The sequence below is a fragment of the Pholcus phalangioides genome, unplaced genomic scaffold (genome assembly GCF_987345545.1).
Source record: "Pholcus phalangioides strain wild (caught in Gottingen) unplaced genomic scaffold, Ppha-v1.0 ptg000041l_1, whole genome shotgun sequence".
In the NCBI taxonomy this organism is placed as follows: domain Eukaryota; kingdom Metazoa; phylum Arthropoda; class Arachnida; order Araneae; family Pholcidae; genus Pholcus; species Pholcus phalangioides.
The window spans coordinates 4,674,247-4,693,855 of NW_028301627.1; positions in this window are offsets into that span (position 1 = coordinate 4,674,247).

Here is a 19,609-nt window from a genome sequence, read left to right on the forward strand (position 1 = left end):
GAGAATGTTGGCAAAATTACAAACTGTGTTAAAATTTCTGAAAAAGGGGTGAAAAAAGACAGGACGCTGGAGATCGCGGTGCATTAAACTTTTTCCAGGAGGCCACGGATGAAAATCTTGCAAAAGGGGCCCCACGAACAAATTTGTGAAAAGTGTGACAAAAAAATTTAATTTCAAACGAAATGCATAGATAGATAGATAGATAGAACCGCTCACAACCCCGTACTGATGCAAAGCACCTTACTTCCGTTCCCTCAAAAGAGGCAGAGTTGTGTCGGAAAAGTAAGCAAAGATTTATAGTGGTGGCTCCCCTTGCCCCGTGCTCGCAAGTTTCGAATTACTCGCGTCGTTCTCCCCAGGAAGACAGCCATCAACCAATGCAACATACAAGCCATAACACTTCACTCATAGTTAGTAAAACTGGGGGCAGATGACAGCACTACACATATCAAGCATTACACAGAAACAAACTTTACGTCAGGTTGCACTACACGTACACGCACATTCCCGCATGTACCGATTCGTTGGGGGGTTCCGCGGTGGAGGGGGGTGCATGTGTGGTGTAGCAGTAGTAGGTAGGGGCTCGGGGATCCATGATGTTCTTAAGTCAGCCACCTCGTTGGGCGGTTTGCCTGTTGTGGCGTTGTATTTGTATTTGTATTTGTATTTGTATTTGTATTTGACAAAAATGGGTGACTGAATCCAATGACTAGGGAGAAAAATTGCACGTGCGCCCAGTGGCACATAAGGGCCGGAGACCGCAGCCTGGGATTCCGAAAGAAATGTGGAAAAGACTTGTGGGCAAGAAAGAAGAGGAAGAAGCTGGCAAGTTGAAGTGAGAGAGCTTTGAGAATGATCAAAATACACAATACACAATGTATACAAATTACATATATACCGCGCCTCGACTGTGACTGGAAACGAAGAAACAAAGCCTCCGTCCACAGTGCTGAGCAGTTTTGCCTGACCTATTGCAGAATATGCAATATTCTGCACAACACACACACACAGAATTCACACAGAGCCTGCACTGGAACGGGAATAATCAAACAGAGCCTCCGTTGACAGTGCTGGGCATTCACATTTGAATTACATGCATATATTATTTACTTTACAAAAATTTCCCTTTTTTATACCATTGGGAATGCACAAAAACATTACTGTATGAAGGTAGTATTGGGTACAAATATCACCATGAACTCATACAAATATATATTCAAGGTTACAAATTACTATCATACTAAAAAGTGCGGCGGGAACAATGAAATACAGCCCCTGTTCACAGTGCTGGGTGGCAGCGATCACATTTGAATTACCCACACATATTTATATAATATACACTAATTACAAAATATAAATTTCCATTTTTATAATAATTGTTGATACACATAAACATTACTATGTACGTCACATATTCACAACAAATGCCATAATGAGCTCCTACTAATATACAAGGTTACTAAACCACCATCACACTATGAAATTGTATATACAAAAACATTCATAAATTATACAGGGTGTACTACTCAAATGTTATGGTTTAGGAGCCCAAGTGCGCCCCTCTATATGGAACCCGCATCCGTTTCAGATTCCACTTCCGAATCACTAGTGGATTGTTCACTACTTCCAGTTATTATCAAAATAGTTTCTTTATAATTTATCAGATAGCCCAAGACTTGTTGTAGTTTCCTCGTTGCAGATCTTTGTAAAATAATTTTCCGTTTCCACAAGATCTCTCGTCCGTTCGGTGGCGCCTGTAAATGGTATCCCTTTGTGTACTCACACTGTGTCACATAGTGTATCACGCTTCCCGGATGGCCGCATCTACACGTGCTGGTCTGGCTGATTTTGAACCTTTGCATGTATTCACCGAATGGACCGTGTTCTGTGAGGAACATTATTATTTCTCTTGGCATGACTTCTTTCATTTTACCCACTTTTGGTATAACGTCGAAGACTTTTCTTCCAGTTGTGCATATTTGCCAATGGTGTTGCCATTTCTCTGACGCTTCTTGCGAGAGCAGATTTTTAATGTAGGATGCCGGTAATTTCATTAGATTGTTTTCATGTTGATGTTTTGTAGCCTCTTTTGCGAATTTATCCGCCATTTCATTCCCCTCAATGCCTACATGAGCTTTCACCCATCGTATTGCAATCTTCTTGTGGCCCATTAGTGTTTTTCTAATGTCATGCACTAGGCTATAAGGGGATTCTACGTCTCGTATTGCCTGTATACATGACATGCTGTCTGTCTTTACAGTTGATTTTTCTGCACAATTTTTTGCATAACTGACCGCCATCCAGATTGCGTATAACTCTGCTTGAAATACAGTGTTGTTATTTAGCAATCGGCAGTTCCATTTGTCTGTTACTTCACCCATGTATATACTGATGCAGGCGACCCCTACGCCATCCACTGTCTTTGAACCGTCTGTGAAAATAATTCGATTTGTTGATTCTTCTACATCTGTGGTCAAGACCTGTGTTGGCAAAATATCTTTCACCGGGTGATACGTCCATGGTGGATGTTTATGCTCTACATCTGTAGGAAGATATGTTACATTGTTTATATTAATCTCGCGCTTTAGCCTTAAATTTGCTTTCTGTACTTCGTTTTCCAAAAGTATATGTAGAGGAGGATTGTTAGTTAATACTTGTAACGCACTGTTAACGAAATGCATAGAATATCTTTTCCGTAAACCCCCCCCCCCCCATTTAAATAACATTATCATGAAGAAAGACATGCAAATGCATAGGTTTTACAAAAAATTTCGGGAACTATTCAAGACATCTGCATATTCATTCTCGCTTACAATAATTAATTATGTAATTAGGATGCGTTCGAAACGAAAATAAAAAAAGTATCACGTAACATCATCAAAGCAACTACTCACATGTCTTGTAATTATCAAACACAAATACTAGAGAATTAGAATGGATTGAGTATGAAAACCATGACAAAGGAAGAGGGTACGCAGAATGCCGTCCGATCAATTTATAATGTCTTTCTTCACTGCACCCGATGATTAGGTTTCGATCGCTTGTAAAAACTTTCTAGGAGGATGAAATTCTCAACTTGCCTCGCCTTAATTTCACTGCAAATCTTATTTTTCTTTTTCATGCAAATATGTCGCTACAAATACAAATACAACGCCACAACAGGCAAAATGCCCAACGAGATGGCTGAGAAAAAGATGCCCATAAAAATATGGATGTCATATATTTCAAAACTATAGCAGCCCAATTAAAAATGCAATTAACAAAAATTGTAAACAGTAAATATTCAAATCCGCGGCAGATCACCCAAGCAACTGTGAAACACAATTTAAAGATCACTTATGTGACGCGCTGTACATTCACAGATCACGCAAGCATACACACGCACAGCTCTGGCGACTCATTTACAGATCACTCAAATGATCCGCGGCACAGCTCTACATCGCTTAAGTGGCCTAGATTGTATTGTATTGTATTGTATGTAAAAGGGAAGGCCATTTTTATTGCCAATATTATTTCTTCTTGCCTTTATGATTGAATTTTGAGAGTCACGACATTGGACTTGAAACCAAAAGATCTTCTAGACAAAACGCCCGAAGATAATGTTGAATATCTCGTTGGAAAGAGAAGCGTCAAAGTTTTTATAAATGGGAGCTTGATCTCGGTAAAACGTCATCAGATGACATGTGAGTGGGCAAACAATTACTGTCTTACAACACATCGAAAATTTGTATAGCGTGTGACCTCGGTTTGCTGTCTTTCGATGTTCGGTTTGCTGTGTAGGTATACTAAAGGTATACTAAAATGTAGTAAAATAAAAGCCAATAAAAGAGCATTTCAAAATTTGTGGTTGAAAATTAAACGCAAAAATTTTGGGTTTTTTTCTCAAAATAACGTGATATATGACTAATAAAATTGTTGAGAAACGTCGGAAATTGTCTGAGTGGATAAAGTGACTTGTGAGGATGCCAAAAAATCCGAATTTAATGGATGCTGAATGTCAAAAATGCCTTATCATACGTATCATCAGGAACATCTAAAAGGCTGAGCGCACACCGGTTAGACACAAGACAAGACAGATTTAGACGAACTTAGTCATTTTTGTTCACTTATATGACGCAACGTTTGAATTTATCCGGCTTACCGGAGTGCGTCGTACAAATCAATGCAAACAACAATGACTAACATTGTTTTGTCTAGTCATTTTTAACCGGTGCGCTTACTCCCAGCCTAGGGTACGCGTATAGTGCACGCACGTTTCCGAACCAGGTAGTGGGCGTGGTATATTCGCGCCGGGAGGTACACATAATGCAAAGCGGTTTTTCGCTTCTGTACTTTATACTGTATATTTTCTTTTCACTTGTCAAACCGGTGGGAGGGAGAATAGCGACAAAAAAAAATGTTGACGGAAAGAAAAAAAAACAGTTTCGATTTAGCTTCTACACTGTGGGGGATATTGTATTCCTTTTCATCTTCGAAAACATATTTGGTTTCGTTCCCAGACACGTGTAATGCATCAAAAATTAGTTTCCTCCGCAAATTATTCCCATCAAACCTATTCATAGTTTGAATTTCTCCCACAAATGAAACTACTGTTCAGTTTATTTTGCAATTATTATTTTTGCTAAAACAAGCAATTTGCCAAACGAGGAGGCAGAAAAAATAGGAAAGCAAATTTCCCATGTGTCGACTTTTATGAGCATAAAGGAGCATGTGGTGATAACCAGGACCCGGATGTTGATGATAATTGCACTTTTATGTTGTTGTTTTTTTCACGTTAGAGCATCTTTTTTTAGTTTTGGGGAATTTTTTTGGCATTTTCCCGATATCTTTTGACTTTTCAAGTTTTTTGACAATGGGAAAGAGTGAGAAAATTTCATGAATACTGATAAAATTGAGCATGATATGCTTAAATTTCTTGGAAAATAAATTAAAAGATGTCTTTTGGCTTCCTAACTATAGGCATGCATACTCAGAATTTCCTCGGGAAGAGGGTTTCATTTTTAGTTTTTTGCTGGAAAAAAAACCCTATTCTCTCTCCTCCAGTAATAACTAGAATTAAGCCCGACGACAGCACAGAATTATCGGAAATTATGTCGACATGTCCAGGGGGGGACTATTACGCTGATGTCGTTAAGCCCGTGTTTCACACGTGTTTGGGGTTTAAGGTGCATTGTGGGATAGATTTACGTCACCATCGTAAATGTTGACTTTTTTTCTCAGCGTTACTAGCGATCTTCGTTATCGTCATCGCTATGCGAAGCGGTAGATAACGTTGCTACAAAGCACTCGTTCAGCTCGCGTTAAGAAAATAAAACAACGTGCCGCAGCTCACTGACGGACCGCGATATTCGTAGTATTAAACTGTATTGCATGTAGTAATAAGCCGGTGTTCAATAAAACTATCAACAGAATATCAGAATATATGCAGCGCAAATAGCAACAGCATCCCAAGATGTTGTAGCTCATCATTCGGGAATCACAGCTCTGTCACTGTCTTCAACATAAATCCTAACATATCACGCAGCACTGGCGTACTCGGAAGGAAAAGCAAGTGAATCCTGAGAGCATCTCAAGGCCTCAGACAAATTGATTTTTCTAATACCCCCCTCCTAAATAGAAATGATTGTTCAGGGCCGCAACTAGATGATTGTTCAGCCGGGGCAGATACGCACTTCAGTGCCTCCTTTTAATATTGAAGGAGAGGTTAATGGGTGAAATTTGCTTCCCCCTGTTGCAGACCTGCCTGCTCGATCCAAGTTGTGGCCCTGAGATTGCTTACCAATTTGTTTGCTTAATTTCAAAAATCTTAATGAGATCCCATTACAGTCGAATCCCGTTTTAACGAATACCGTTATAGCGAAAATCGTGTTTTAACGAACACTTTTCTAATCCCTCAAATAAGTTAACATAGGAACAATGCTAGGTAATCTGGAATTCCTTTATAACGAAATTTCGTTTTAACGAAGTGAATCCTCCGGTCTCTTGGGGTTCGTTATAACAGGATTCGACTGTATCACGAGACCATGCTCAGCACGTGAGGCACCTGGGCCGTGTCCGGGTCGGCCCATGCGTTAAGACAGCACTGAAAAAAAAGTGAGATGAATTTCTTTTCTAATGCAATAAAAAAACGAACGAAAACCCCTAAGAAGATAGATAATGATCAACCCTCCCCCGCACCATTTTACTGTTCCTAGCAAACGGGTGCCGCGGCATCCTGTTTGGGAATCCATTTCACTACATTATAATTGTTTAAACAAGTTCACGCGTGTTTGTGATGTGCAAGAAGTCTGCAAGCGTACATTGCTCTAATTTAGGTGTGGCCGAGTTAAAAAAAAATAATAAACACACCAGCCACCTCGTTGGGCATTTTGCCTGTTGTGGCGTTGTATTTGTATAAATACCGAAGAAAAAAAAAATTTTTTTTCAATTTAATTAACATCATTAAACATTCTTAAGCCGGATTACACCATAAAAGTTTGATAAAACTTGAAAAATTTCACCAATGAGATTATTGGTTACATTCTAGAAAATACAACCGATGATCTTATTGGTATATATTTCATGTTTTATAAAAGGACTTTTATCAAACTTTTATGGTGTAATCCCGACCTTAAATGTACGTATATCTATGCTTTACTTTCCCCTTGTGTTTTTTCTCGTAAACACGCGTTTCTTGTAATTTCCCCTCGAGGTTTCTGGAATTTCCCTCTCGTGGAAGAGAGAAGCTGTCCTTCCATTGACTTGACATTGCATACATGAGTTGGAGAAAAAATCATCAAAAATCAATTAAATTTTTTAAAAATGAAAAAATATATTTTGGCAATAAGTGGTTTTTGTGGCATCCGCACAGAAAGTATGAAGTTTTGAGCATGGACAATACGGGAAAAATTCATTAAAAACCAACAATTTTACATTATGCACCTGTTCGAGTGGGTCACCTGATGAATCGGGTGACGTCAAAACGAGCTTCGTTCTGAAGCGCGCGTTTACTAATAACTAACCTTATATATTCTAGAAACCTTGGGAAATCCTTTCCACCTTCCACAAAGTAAAAACTCAATTTTCTTGCTCTTTTCAGCCCCTTTACACTCTCATGGGTGAAAATTCATCCCCCACCCACACGCCGCAATTTTCTTCTTTTTTCTAAACATTTCAACTTTGAAATATGTTCGTCCTATTCCATATATTTATTCAGATGATATTTCTAAATGTTCATAAAGGTATGTGGAATGGACAAAAATAAACTATACAGGGTGTCCCATCAAGACCGCCGAAACTCTGCACAGACAGATTCCCCGCTTGGAATACTTAAAAAAAATGTCCTAAGGACTCTGTACGATCCATAGTTTTCGAGAAAAACGCTAAAGAAAAGTATGACGTCCAATTCGGTGCAAGAAAATAAAAACTTGGAAACATGTACATCGGTATATTTGCATATGTTTACATATTAAGATGTTCAATATACCCACCGCGCACATCGAGGCATGCATGCACGTGCCGTGGAATGATGTGAAAAGGGTTTTTTTTGCACCGAATTTGACGTCATATACTTTTCTTTCGCATTTTTCTCGAAAAATATGGGTCGTACAAGTCCTTTGGGCATGTTTTAAGTATTCCAAGCAGGGAATCTGTCTGTGCAGAGTTTGGGTGGTCTCGATGGGACACCCTGTGTATTTAAAAATACTCCGAAAACAACAGAAACAAGCATTTTTAAAGACAGCATTTTTCTAAACAAAAACAAGCATTTAACAAGCCTTTGAAATGCATAAACGGTAACGAAAAAAATGAAAATCTGTCAACTCTTTATTTGGGAAATAACGTTCTTAACACTTGACGTTGGAAAATAAAATAAATAGATAGATAACGTAACGCCAAAAGTAAATGTACGAAACGAAACAAAGGGAAATAACGATTAATAACAATGAATAAAAACATACACTTTCTGCTTGCGATGCGGAAAAAAAGCATGTCAAGGCTTGGAACAGAGGCCCAAGTACGAAACGAGACGACGTAAGCACCATTTTTGAACGTACGTAAAAGAAGTTCCTTGGAGAGTAAAAGAATTCCAGAGACTGATGGATGTGAGAACAAGCACGGTTAGTGAAAGACTGAAGAATCAATGTAACGCAATTTATATGCTTGTGACAATGATGTCTCCGACGACGATCGTCATCACTTCAACAGGTGCCCCTAAACGATTTCTTCACTCTGTAATTTTTCCCGAAAAACATCAATATGTATTTATTCATTCGGAAACAAAGCGTCTTTGTCAGACGGGAATCTTAATTACCTATTCATAGAATTGATTGACGCACACAAATGTGCCGATCAAATGTGACGAGGTGAATATAGGCAGGGCCGTAACTGGGATTTTTGTCACCCCCCCCCCCTCCCAAATTTAAAATTCGATTATTTTAAAATTGTGTTCTTTGTTCCTACCTAAAATCACCGTCTCCTAAATTTTGACGCCTGGGGCAGTTGATCCTCCCTGCCCCTACCCTCTAGTTTCGGCACGGAATTTAGAGGTGGCAGAACAAAAGTAATTGCAAGGAAAATAACATGTACACTATTCGAAGGTTTTAACAACTGCATGTTGCGAAGATATATTTTGGTAAAAAAGAAAATTCAACTGCCCTGTGGGGAATCGAAGCCACGTCCTTTCACTTTCCGGGTGAACGCCCTAGACCATTCGATTCCCCGCAGGGGCAGTTGAATTTTGGTGTTGGTTCTTGTCATCGCCTAATGAAATCACGGCATGATCACCATATTTCGTTAGAAAAATATAGAAGACTAGAATTTTATGAAGAAAAATACGGTACATCACTGAGAATGTTGGCAAAATTACAAACTGTGTTAAAATTTCTGGAAAAGGGGCGAGAAATGACGGGACAGTGGAAATCGCGGGGAATTGAACTGTAATTTACCGAAAAAATGATGAGCGTGTGGCAAACACGCGAGATGAGAATTTAATAATTATAGTCACGTAATTATCAAAATATTTTATGATTTATAAAAAATCACCTTCTTTTACGATTTCAGTAAACATTTTAAATTCAAATTAGCTTCGTTGTAATAAACATTAAAATTGCATAAATGAAGTCGGGACAGTCAAATTGACGTGAAAGCACGAGAATGTCCCGTAAAATACGGGACTAATAATAAATCCAACATATACGTACTGAGAGCCAAATTTGTTGTGGAAAAAACATACATATTATTGCGATTTGTTTTCCTTGAAATCACTGAAAGCGAATGAAATTTGGGTCTTATCCCACTGGTCGTTGTAATGGAATGATCGCCATAACATGAGGTAGTTATAATGATATCTTTCTCGGGCACCCTATATTTCTGTAGTGTATGGGCATGTCCATCCACGTCATTGTTTTTGTAATTCATTTTCAATTTTGTTTCTGATACCTAGATACGATTGATTTCCTCGTGCAAGGATTTAGTGGCCACGCAGAACTAACTCTCATCGAATAAATGATAATTGACGGCAAATATTGGATCTTTTATTCCATATGCATCGCATCCTTGGTATGTGTGTGAAGAACACCATTATTATTTTTTGTCTTGCAAGTATGTATTGACCACCTGTACAGATCTCTCTCTGAAAACAATATTATTGTGAACATGAGACAAAGATGATTAGAGCAAAAAGAATCTTGAGAAACCGATTGCGATAGAAGCGAAAGCAATAAGAGATTGAACTTTTTATCTCATTATTACTTCTTTTTTCATTAAAAGAACGCTTTTCTGTGCAACAGGATCCATGAATTGAATAGGAGACTTGAAAGGACAAGTACCTGCATAAGAAAAGGTTATTTCTAACACGTTGTAGTTTATTATAATTTCCTTGTTTCCGAAAATTTCTCCAGGGCGATTAAATAAATCGTGTCGTTTAATGCGAAAGTTAGAAACATTCTTAAGCACAGCCAGCTGCAGGCCCACGACACTGCAAAAACATATTCGTTCGCATTTGGGATAAAAAGTCTCTAGTTTTTTCTTGCAATACGGTTCGCGCCAGAAACTACACCAGGAATTCGTACTGCACACACACATTTAGTAATCGAAAATTATTTAAAGTGAATTTTTTCTCACCCACGACCATTTATCTACATCGAGAATTGCTAAAGTTCGTAACTTCGCGTTACTTCAGACACCTCTAATGGAAATTATAAATTCAAATATACTGAACATACATCGTCTAAGGGTCCTACGTTACTGATGAAGACTATTATATCACCTACAGTCCGTGGGAGTTTGACCCACCGACGGTATAGTGGTGGTCGGCCGAAGGTGGATTTCTGTGTTCTCCCAGCTTTGAGGCGTGAATGCACGCCGATCTCCTATTTGAAAAAAACAGAGAGAGATTAGGTCTACAACATTAAAAAAATCCACGCATGACCCAAGCCAAAAACAACCAGAAAATGTAAATGTGCTTTGGGTCATTCAGTGATCTGTAAACGTACTGCGTACCACCTAAATGATCTGTAAATGTACTTCGGGTCATTTTAGTGATCTGGAAATGTGCTTGCGGTCACTTAGGTGATCTGGAAACATGCTCGGGATCACTAGGGTGATCTGGAAATGTGCTTGCGGTCACTTACGTGATCTGGATACATGCTGTTGGCAGCTTAAATGATCTGGAAATGTGCTTGGGGTCATTTAGGTGGTCTGAAAATGTGCCTAGAGCAGGAGTGCGCCACCTTTTCAGTCCACCGGCGAGATATGCTGTATCACCGCCTCTGGCAAGTTGAATTCTTGTATTTATGGGTGACTATATGTCTCATATTCTACGGGGCATTCGCTTAATCATGGTCGTTAGAAATTATCATAAGCAATGAGAAATACAGCACGGCGATGCACTATAGTGCATAACAATACGGAACGCACCCCACTCAGCAACGCACTACAATAAACGATGCAGCACGATACGCAATACGCACCGCATTATAATAAGCAATACAGTACGCGATGCACCACAATGCACCGCAATACTCGCTGCCAAATCAAAAAATTAGGGAAATACAAACTGTGATCACACATTACATTTTTGTGCAATCCAATTACTACGGATGCATTCTAAAATGTGTACACAATCGATGACATAAAACAATATTTCTATAGACTGCGATAGCCTGGCATCATCATTACATGGGGGTGAGGATAAACAATATTGACTTGATTACAAAAAAAGCAGCTCACTGTTGCCATCCGTTACAACACATTAAAGCCAATGGTGGTCCGTGCATTAACCAATTCCCGATTAAAATCTGAAGCATTAAAATTATGCATCTTGATATATTTTGAGAAAAACTATTTACCATGAATGCATGGGAAAGTTTGTTATCCTTATATCCGGGTACGATCGTCACATTTCCACCTTTACTTCAGAAAATGAACGACAGATGGCAGCATGAACACTGAACAAGCGCAACATAAATACATTAGGGGCCACGCATTCCGGCATGTGCCGATTCGTTAGAAATTCCGCAGGGGAATGTGTACGAGGTGCATGTGTAACCTGGGGAAGAAGTAGAAGTCGTCGTATGCAATTCTGCGTCACAGTGAATGAAAGGCACTCACTCAGTATTTGCGCCATTATCCCGTACGTTACAACTATTAGAATGGTTACACGCTGGAATAACTTCATAGGGCTGGCATCTGCTCGGACAATTAGTTAATTTTTTGTGACAGTTGTTAACTTTTTGGTGGCAGAAGTATTTGGCGATTGTTCGTCAGAACTTTTGGCGAACAATTTGCAATTTTTTTGGCAAAAATTTGCGCCATTGGCGAGAATTGGAGGTTTCCTGCCCATTCATTCATTGCTGAAATTTAGCAACTTTCATGAAAATTTATAAAATTCTGAATTTTCTCATTTTCATATCGTAATTGATATGATTGATCATAACGATCCTGATGCTAATTAAAATCTTAATTAGTTAACTAATTAGTCATTCAAATTCGTAAAATCTAGTAAAATTTTCTGATTTTCTTAAATTTGGAACCTTGTCATTTATCAATCACAATTGAGAAAATTGTACGAATGCTGATTTCATTGAGAACTTGAGAAAAATATGTTTCAATTTTGACATCTCGCTTCTGTAAAGTTTGCTTCTTCGACGTACATTGCAGTGTGTGGGACAAAAACAAACGCAGGTTAATAATGATTTTTATATTTGTACAATCACATTTTTTGGCCGATTAGAGCTTCTTCCTTTCACTTATTTTGTGTGAAAAATTCAATTTTCTCTCACTTTTTAACTACAGCACGGGTGGCCTTTATGGTCTGGAACTGGCCACGCTAGTGATCTGTAAATATTCCGCGAGTCCCTCGAGTGGAATTTTGGTTCTTGTAGCTCAAGTGTTCTGGAAGTGTGCCGCGGTGATCCGCAAATATGCCGCGGGTCGGTTGAGGACGGTGTTGGTTTAAATTTCAGTCACAACTCTTGGATATGAGATTGGTTAGAAACCCGAATTGAACCAAGATGGATGATCATTTTGTTTCTAAGATACATGAAATGAATAGATTTTCTGAATATTAAGCCGCGTTGAAAAGTTATTTTTGTACTTTTTGTCGTTGCAGCGTGACGTCGAAACCTGCATGCGCTTTTCACCCTCTCAACGTGTTTTGCGACACCACGTTCCTTAGCAATTTTTGTTGCCCTTGATGTCTACTAATAACCCTCTGCGTTTGTCGCTCCTTTAACGGAACACCCTGTACATATTAATTTTTCAATTTCATCCTCCTGTAATTTTTTATATTTTAATCCAAATTTTTTTCCAACCACCACCGATTCCCCCGTTGTTTTTGGTGCTTGCATTTGTAAAAGTAAAGCGAAACATAAAATATAATTTACATTTTGTTTTAATTAATTGGAAAATTAAAATAAATTAATCGATTGAAAAGTAATTAATCGATTGAAAATTAATTAATTCAATTAGAAAAATCAACTGAAAACAAAATAACTTTAATTGGATTTTTTAAATTGAAAAAAGTTTCAAGTTCTTTCTACTAATGCACAATTTAAAGCTTGCGCCTAAAGCAGGAACAAAAAAATTTTACAGTTTTTTTATTTGACTCAAGCGGCCGCGGAGTCCCTGGAGAGTGCACAAGGAGCCCCAAAGGCTCCGCGGAGCACCTGTTGAGAACCGCTGGTATACAGGGTGCCCCGCAAATAATGCGGCCTTTATCTCACCATCCGTCCGTCATAGAGACATAATTCTAATTTTAAGAGAAATGCTCGAAAGACGTTCAAAAATTACCCTTTACCAGTGAAAATATAGTGCCTGAGAGTGAAAAGTGTGACACTGTGTAATGCAAAAAAATTCTAAATTTTTAAACGGTCCTTCTTCTAATTTCCAAACACAAAATTGTTTCTATATATATTAACAATATACATACCAGAATGACAACACCAAAACTGTTCTGATCAACCAATTTTTATTTGAGTGAGTGACTGTATTTGTGAATGTGTAATTGACTGTATGAGTGAGTGACCATATGAATGACCAACGAAATTACTATATGAATGCTTAAGTGAGTGGCCGTGTGTATATCCAAGTGATTGACCGTTTCAGTGACCAAATGAGTAACCGAGTGTATATCCAAGTGATTGACCGTTTCAGTGACCAAATGAGTAACCGAGTGTATATCCAAGTGATTGACCGTTTCAGTGACCAAATGAGTAACCGAGTGTATATCCAAGTGATTGACCGTATGAGTGACCAAATGAGTAACCGAGTGATTGACTGACCATATGAGTAACAGAGTAACTGAATGCATGAGTGACCAAGTGATTGAATAATTTATCGCATGAGTGAGCAAGTTGCTGAGTGAGTATATGAGTGACCATGTGAATGACCGAGTGACTGACCATATGAGTAATCAAGTAAGTAAATGAGTGAGTGATTAACGGTATGAGTGATCAAGTAAGTAAATGAGTGAGTAATTAACGGTATGAGTGACCAAGTGAGTGACCGATTGAATGACCGAGTGACTGGCCGTATGAGTGACCAAGTAAGTAAATGAAAGAGTGATTGATTGATGGTATCAGTGACCAAATACAAATACAACGCCACAACAGACAAAATGCCCAACGAGGTGGCTGATAAAAAGATGCCCATAAAGTAATGCCCAAGTAAGTAATTGAATGATTTACGGTATGAGTGACCATATCAGTGACAGAGTAACATCACTGCATAGGAAAATACCTTTTAGACAAAAAAGTCCGAAGATAATGTTGAACACCCAAAAGTAAATATACGAAACGAAACAAAGAAATAACGATTAATAATAATAAATAAAAACTTACACTTTTTGCTTGCGATGCGGGAACAAAGCACTCCAAGACTTGGAACAGGGCTCCGAGTACGAAATGAGCCGACGTAAGCACCATTTTTGAACGTGCGTAAATGAACGTTCTCTTTGGAGAGAAAAAGAATTCCAGAGACTCTGATGGATGTGAGAACAAACACGGATAGTGAATGACTGAAGAATCAATGTGTAACGCAATTTAAATGCTTGTGACAATGATGTCTGTGACGATGATCGTCATCATTTCAACAGGTGCCCCCAAACGATTTCTTCACTCTTAATTTTCTCCGAAAAACAGCAATATTTCTTTACAAATGCCGGTGCTTATAATATGAGGCTGACTTTTATAATCCGTGTACACGCCGAGGTATTTTAATACACCCCAATGGCTCCGCGAATCACCGGTTGAGAACCGCTGGTTTATTGCATTATTAAGTAACTTCATTTTATTGCTACCGAACTGCAGGATAAATTATCCAAGATATTGCCAATGTTTTTCTGTTTTTGATGGCGCTGTATCACGACAGTATCGCCATAACCATGTCTAGTGTGTGTAGCTTGTTTCGATAGGTTTATATATTTATTAGTTAATTATCACTTATATCTGTATTTATTAATATTTTATATAATTTATACATGTATTTGGAATCTTAATGTAACGTATTTCTCTCAAGGAAATATGGTCAGCCTAGTCCTATCGCTTATTGCGTTTCACCAGAAAGAGTCATCTTCCCTACAGGGAATAGCCTTAGATGCTGAAAATCCTGAATAATGAAGTCAAGTCAATTCCACAAAAAGGGTCGGAGCTGTCACACTGCAACTTGTTGCAGTGTCTCAACGTTAAACTTTATTTATATATATATATATATATATATATATATATATATATATATATATATATATATATATATATATATATATATATATATATATATATGATATTCACACTTTTTTTTAAATATAATGAATCACAGATGGCGCTGTATTAAAACAATATCAGCATAACCATGTCTCTACTGTAGCTTGTTTCGATAGTTTTACATATATATTTATTTATTAATTATATATATATATATAATTATATAGATATGTTATACGGTAAAAGGCCGAAAAACGCTTGTAAACAAATACATTTCACCAAGCACTTCGGTATATGCTGAAATTTAGCAACTTTTATAAATTTTGAATTCTCGTCATTTATTGATCATCACCATCCTGATGCTAATTGAAATCATAATTAGTTAATTAATTAGTCATTGAAATTCGTGAAAATTAGTAAAATTGTGAATTTTCTGATATTTATAAAGTTTCCGAATGATTTGATAATAATCATTCGTGCGCCACTTGAGTGGATTTAGTTATTATTCATACGACTAAAATGTTTCCTGCTGACCACGGGTTGTTTCCAGCACACTCCCTATACGTTAGAGGTTCCGTAGGAATAGTAACGTGGGACTGTGTCTGGTTTTTCAGGTTTCAGACCACGGTTTGAGAACTAAATTAAGGAGAAAAAAATCAAATTTTTTCCAGTTAGCACTAGCACCGATAGAATAAAGAGGACATTGATTGCTAGTGTCCGTTTGAATAAAATTGATTGTGCTTGTGTATTTTACATATTTTCTCAGAAACGACATTATTTAAGTGAATGAATGGATTTCTGAATAACGTTCCACAAACAATTTGCATTTAAAAGCCAATTCTTTTTGCAAGTTTCAGCAAGATTCCGGCAAAAGACATTTCTGACAATTCTGTTCTCGTAGAAAAGCAATTTCCCTTTGACTTAACATTGCATGCATGAGCTCGGAAAAACATCTGTCAAAAATCAAATATTCTTTCTAAAAATTTAAAATAAATATCGTGGTAATGAGGGATATTTGAGGCGTCTGCTCAGAAAAATTGGTAATGTTTCGAGAATAATTACTTCAGTAAACAAATCATCAATAAACAATAGTTTTACATTGCTTTATCATTGGAAAATGCCATGAGTTGAATCTAATGACGTCACTAAAACCTTGAAAGCGAAAATAAAAAATCAGATTTTACGGCCCACCTAATGAATGACGTCACTTATCTCTTCAATGATTCGTTTCTCGTTTCTTCGCCCCTCCCACAATTGATGACGTTGCACGTTCTGCGTCTCTCATTCGTTCGATGATGACGTCATGCAGACCTCATGCTAAAACTGAAGACTGAATGTTGCCCTTTTTTAAATCGAGCAGCTTGTTGGGTTTGAGAGCATGTCGAGGGCCATTTAATCAAGTGGTCTGTAAAGATGCTGTAGATCAGTGTTACTGAACCGCCGGGCCACGGCCCAATACCGGACCCTAAGACTAGTCACACCGGGCCGTGAGTGATTCGCTGTTTCATTTTTTCCATTCTTTTCACGTTAGTCGTGTGTATGAACGGGCCTTTCACTTACGCAAAAGCGATTTACCGGGCCGCGGGCTTCCAATGGTTGACAACCAGACCCGTCTTAAGATCATCATGGCCCCCCCCGGGCCAAGTGATTTCACTGAGGCCCTACCCGTAAGATTACCGAAAACTTCAACTAATTCTCATTTTTCTGAGGCCCCCCGGGCCGTGCACGGGTGGGCCCATGCGTTAAGACGGTGCTGTTGAGAACCACTGTTGTAGATCACTTAAGTGACCCAAGGCACGTCTGCTGATCACTTAAGTGAATGCGTGACGAGTCACTTACTAGGAAGGGAGCCGAGAAATATTTTAGTTGTCTGGAATTGCGCCGCGACCACTCAAGTGATCTGAAAATATGCCGGGGGTCACTTGAGTGATTATATAAGCAGGTGAGCGACCATATGAGTGATAAAGTGAGTGTGAAATTGACTGTATGAGTGAGTGAGTGACCATATAAATGACCAAGTGAGTGACTGTATTTGTGAATGTGTAATTGACTGTATGAGTGAGTGACCATATGAATGACCAAATGAATGCTTAAGTAAGTGGCCGTGTGTATATCCAAGTGATTGACCGTATCAGTGACCAAATGAGTAACCGAGTGATTGACTGACCATATGAATAATAACAGAGTAACTGAATGTATGAGTGACCAAGTGATTGAATAATTTATCGCATGAGTGAGCAAGCTGCTGAGTGAGTATATGAGTGACCATGTGAATGACCGAGTGACTGACCATATGAGTAATCAAGTAAGTAAATGAGTGATTAACGGTATGAGTGATCAAGTAAGTAAATGAGTGAGTGATTAACGGTATGAGTGATCAAGTAAGTAAATGAGTGAGTGATTAACGGTATGAGTGACCAAGTGAGTGACCGATTGAATGACCGAGTGACTGGCCGTATGAGTGACCAAGTAAGTAAATGAAAGAGTGATTGATTGATGGTATCAGTGACCAAATACAAATACAACGCCACAACAGACAAAATGCCCAACGAGGTGGCTGATAAAAAGATGCCCATAAAGTAATGCCCAAGTAAGTAATTGAATGATTTACGGTATGAGTGACCATATCAGTGACAGAGTAACTGCATGTATGAGGGACTAAGCGATTGAGTAATTTACCGTATGAGTGACCAAGTGGCTGAGTGAGTGATTGAGAGTATCAGTGACCACGCGAGTGATTGACCATATGAGTGACTGCGCGAGTGATTGACCATATGAGTGGCCCAATGGTTGACCGTATGAGTGTCCAAGTGAGTGATTGAGCAATTGATGGTATAAGTAACCAAGTGAGTAATTGAGTGATTGACAGTAGCCTCATAGTTTCAGTTAATCTGTCACTCATATGGTCACTCACCCGTTTACTCATACCGTCAATTACTCACTCACTCTTTCATTTACTTACTTGTTCACTCATACGGTCAGTCACTTGGTAATTCGCTCGATCATTCACTTGGTCACTCATAACGTCAACCATTCTCTCATTTACTTACTTGATCACTCATACGGTCAGTCACTCGGCCATTTTTATGGCCACTCATACGGTCAATCGTTTCGCCACTCATATGATCAATCACTCGGCCACTTATGCACTCAATCACTCACTCAGTCACCATAAATTATTCAATCACTTGGTCACTCCTACATTCAGTTACTCTGTCACTCATACGGTCAATCACTCAGTCGGTCACGCACTTTGTCACTCATACTGTCACTCACATGATCATTCGCATGTGATCTATTACAGCATATATCGGGCGATAATACCTTTATGTGTGTGTTATAATCGATTATTTCTGTTAATTTCGATGCTATTTCAGGGCAAAGAACTCAAAAATTTTCTATCGCAAATTTTTCAATGTTCGGAATCAGGGCCGCACATGATTTGATTAGGCGATGACAAGAACCAACACAAACACATGTCGTGACAGTGATTAGTTAAAAACCGGGACGTCTGGTCACCTTTTATAAAACTAGCAAAAAAACTTCTGTTTTTCACTTGGTCACTCATTTCTCTACGTAGCAGCGCTGGCTGCCTTAACATGTTAACAAAATAATAAAAAACTAAAATCGAGTCAAGTTTAAATAATGTTTTACTTATATTAAAATAAATGTCAAAATTAAATCAAGATCACGTTCTTAATTCTTGATTGCAAATATTTTTAACATGGAGTCGGATAGTGGCCGAATACATAGTTAAGACCATCGAGTTATACTGGTTATTGCTAAAGTTGTTAACTCGGAAAGAAAACAATGAGATTCATCCAGGGCCCCTGGAAATGAAATCTTTTAACTTCCCTATGATTGTGTATGTGTGATCCCTCCGGGCAACCCGACCCTGTGTGTTGGGAGCACTGGTGATATATGTATATTATACGTATACATACCTCCCGGCATGACCCCCCACGAGGGCAGGACTGACAGGGCCGGAGCGTTTCTTATCACTTTTTGATATTTTTACAGTATAAATTAACCACAGAGGGGAGAGCGGATTTTGAACTTCTGCAAAGCACAGTAAAATATCGTTCATCATGGCATTGGAAGTAGAGACAGGAAAAAGTCAAACACAGGTGTCAGCAATGCGAAATCTTGAAAGCACTAAACTTTCGTATAGTAGTGCGAGAACTACATTTCTGAAGTAATGATTTCCCAAGTACCCGTCGCTCATCAACATGGTCTGGCCACTGCGATACGCACAACCTCATTTCCGCAGCAGTGCAATTTGGGGACATTTACCCCCGTTTGCTTTGCGTCTTGCATAGCAGTGGTTCTCACCCGGGGAGCTTAGGATATTCCAGGGGGCCACGGATGAAAATCTTGCAAAAGGTGCCCACGTACAAATTGGTGAAAAGATTGACAAAACAAATTTAAGT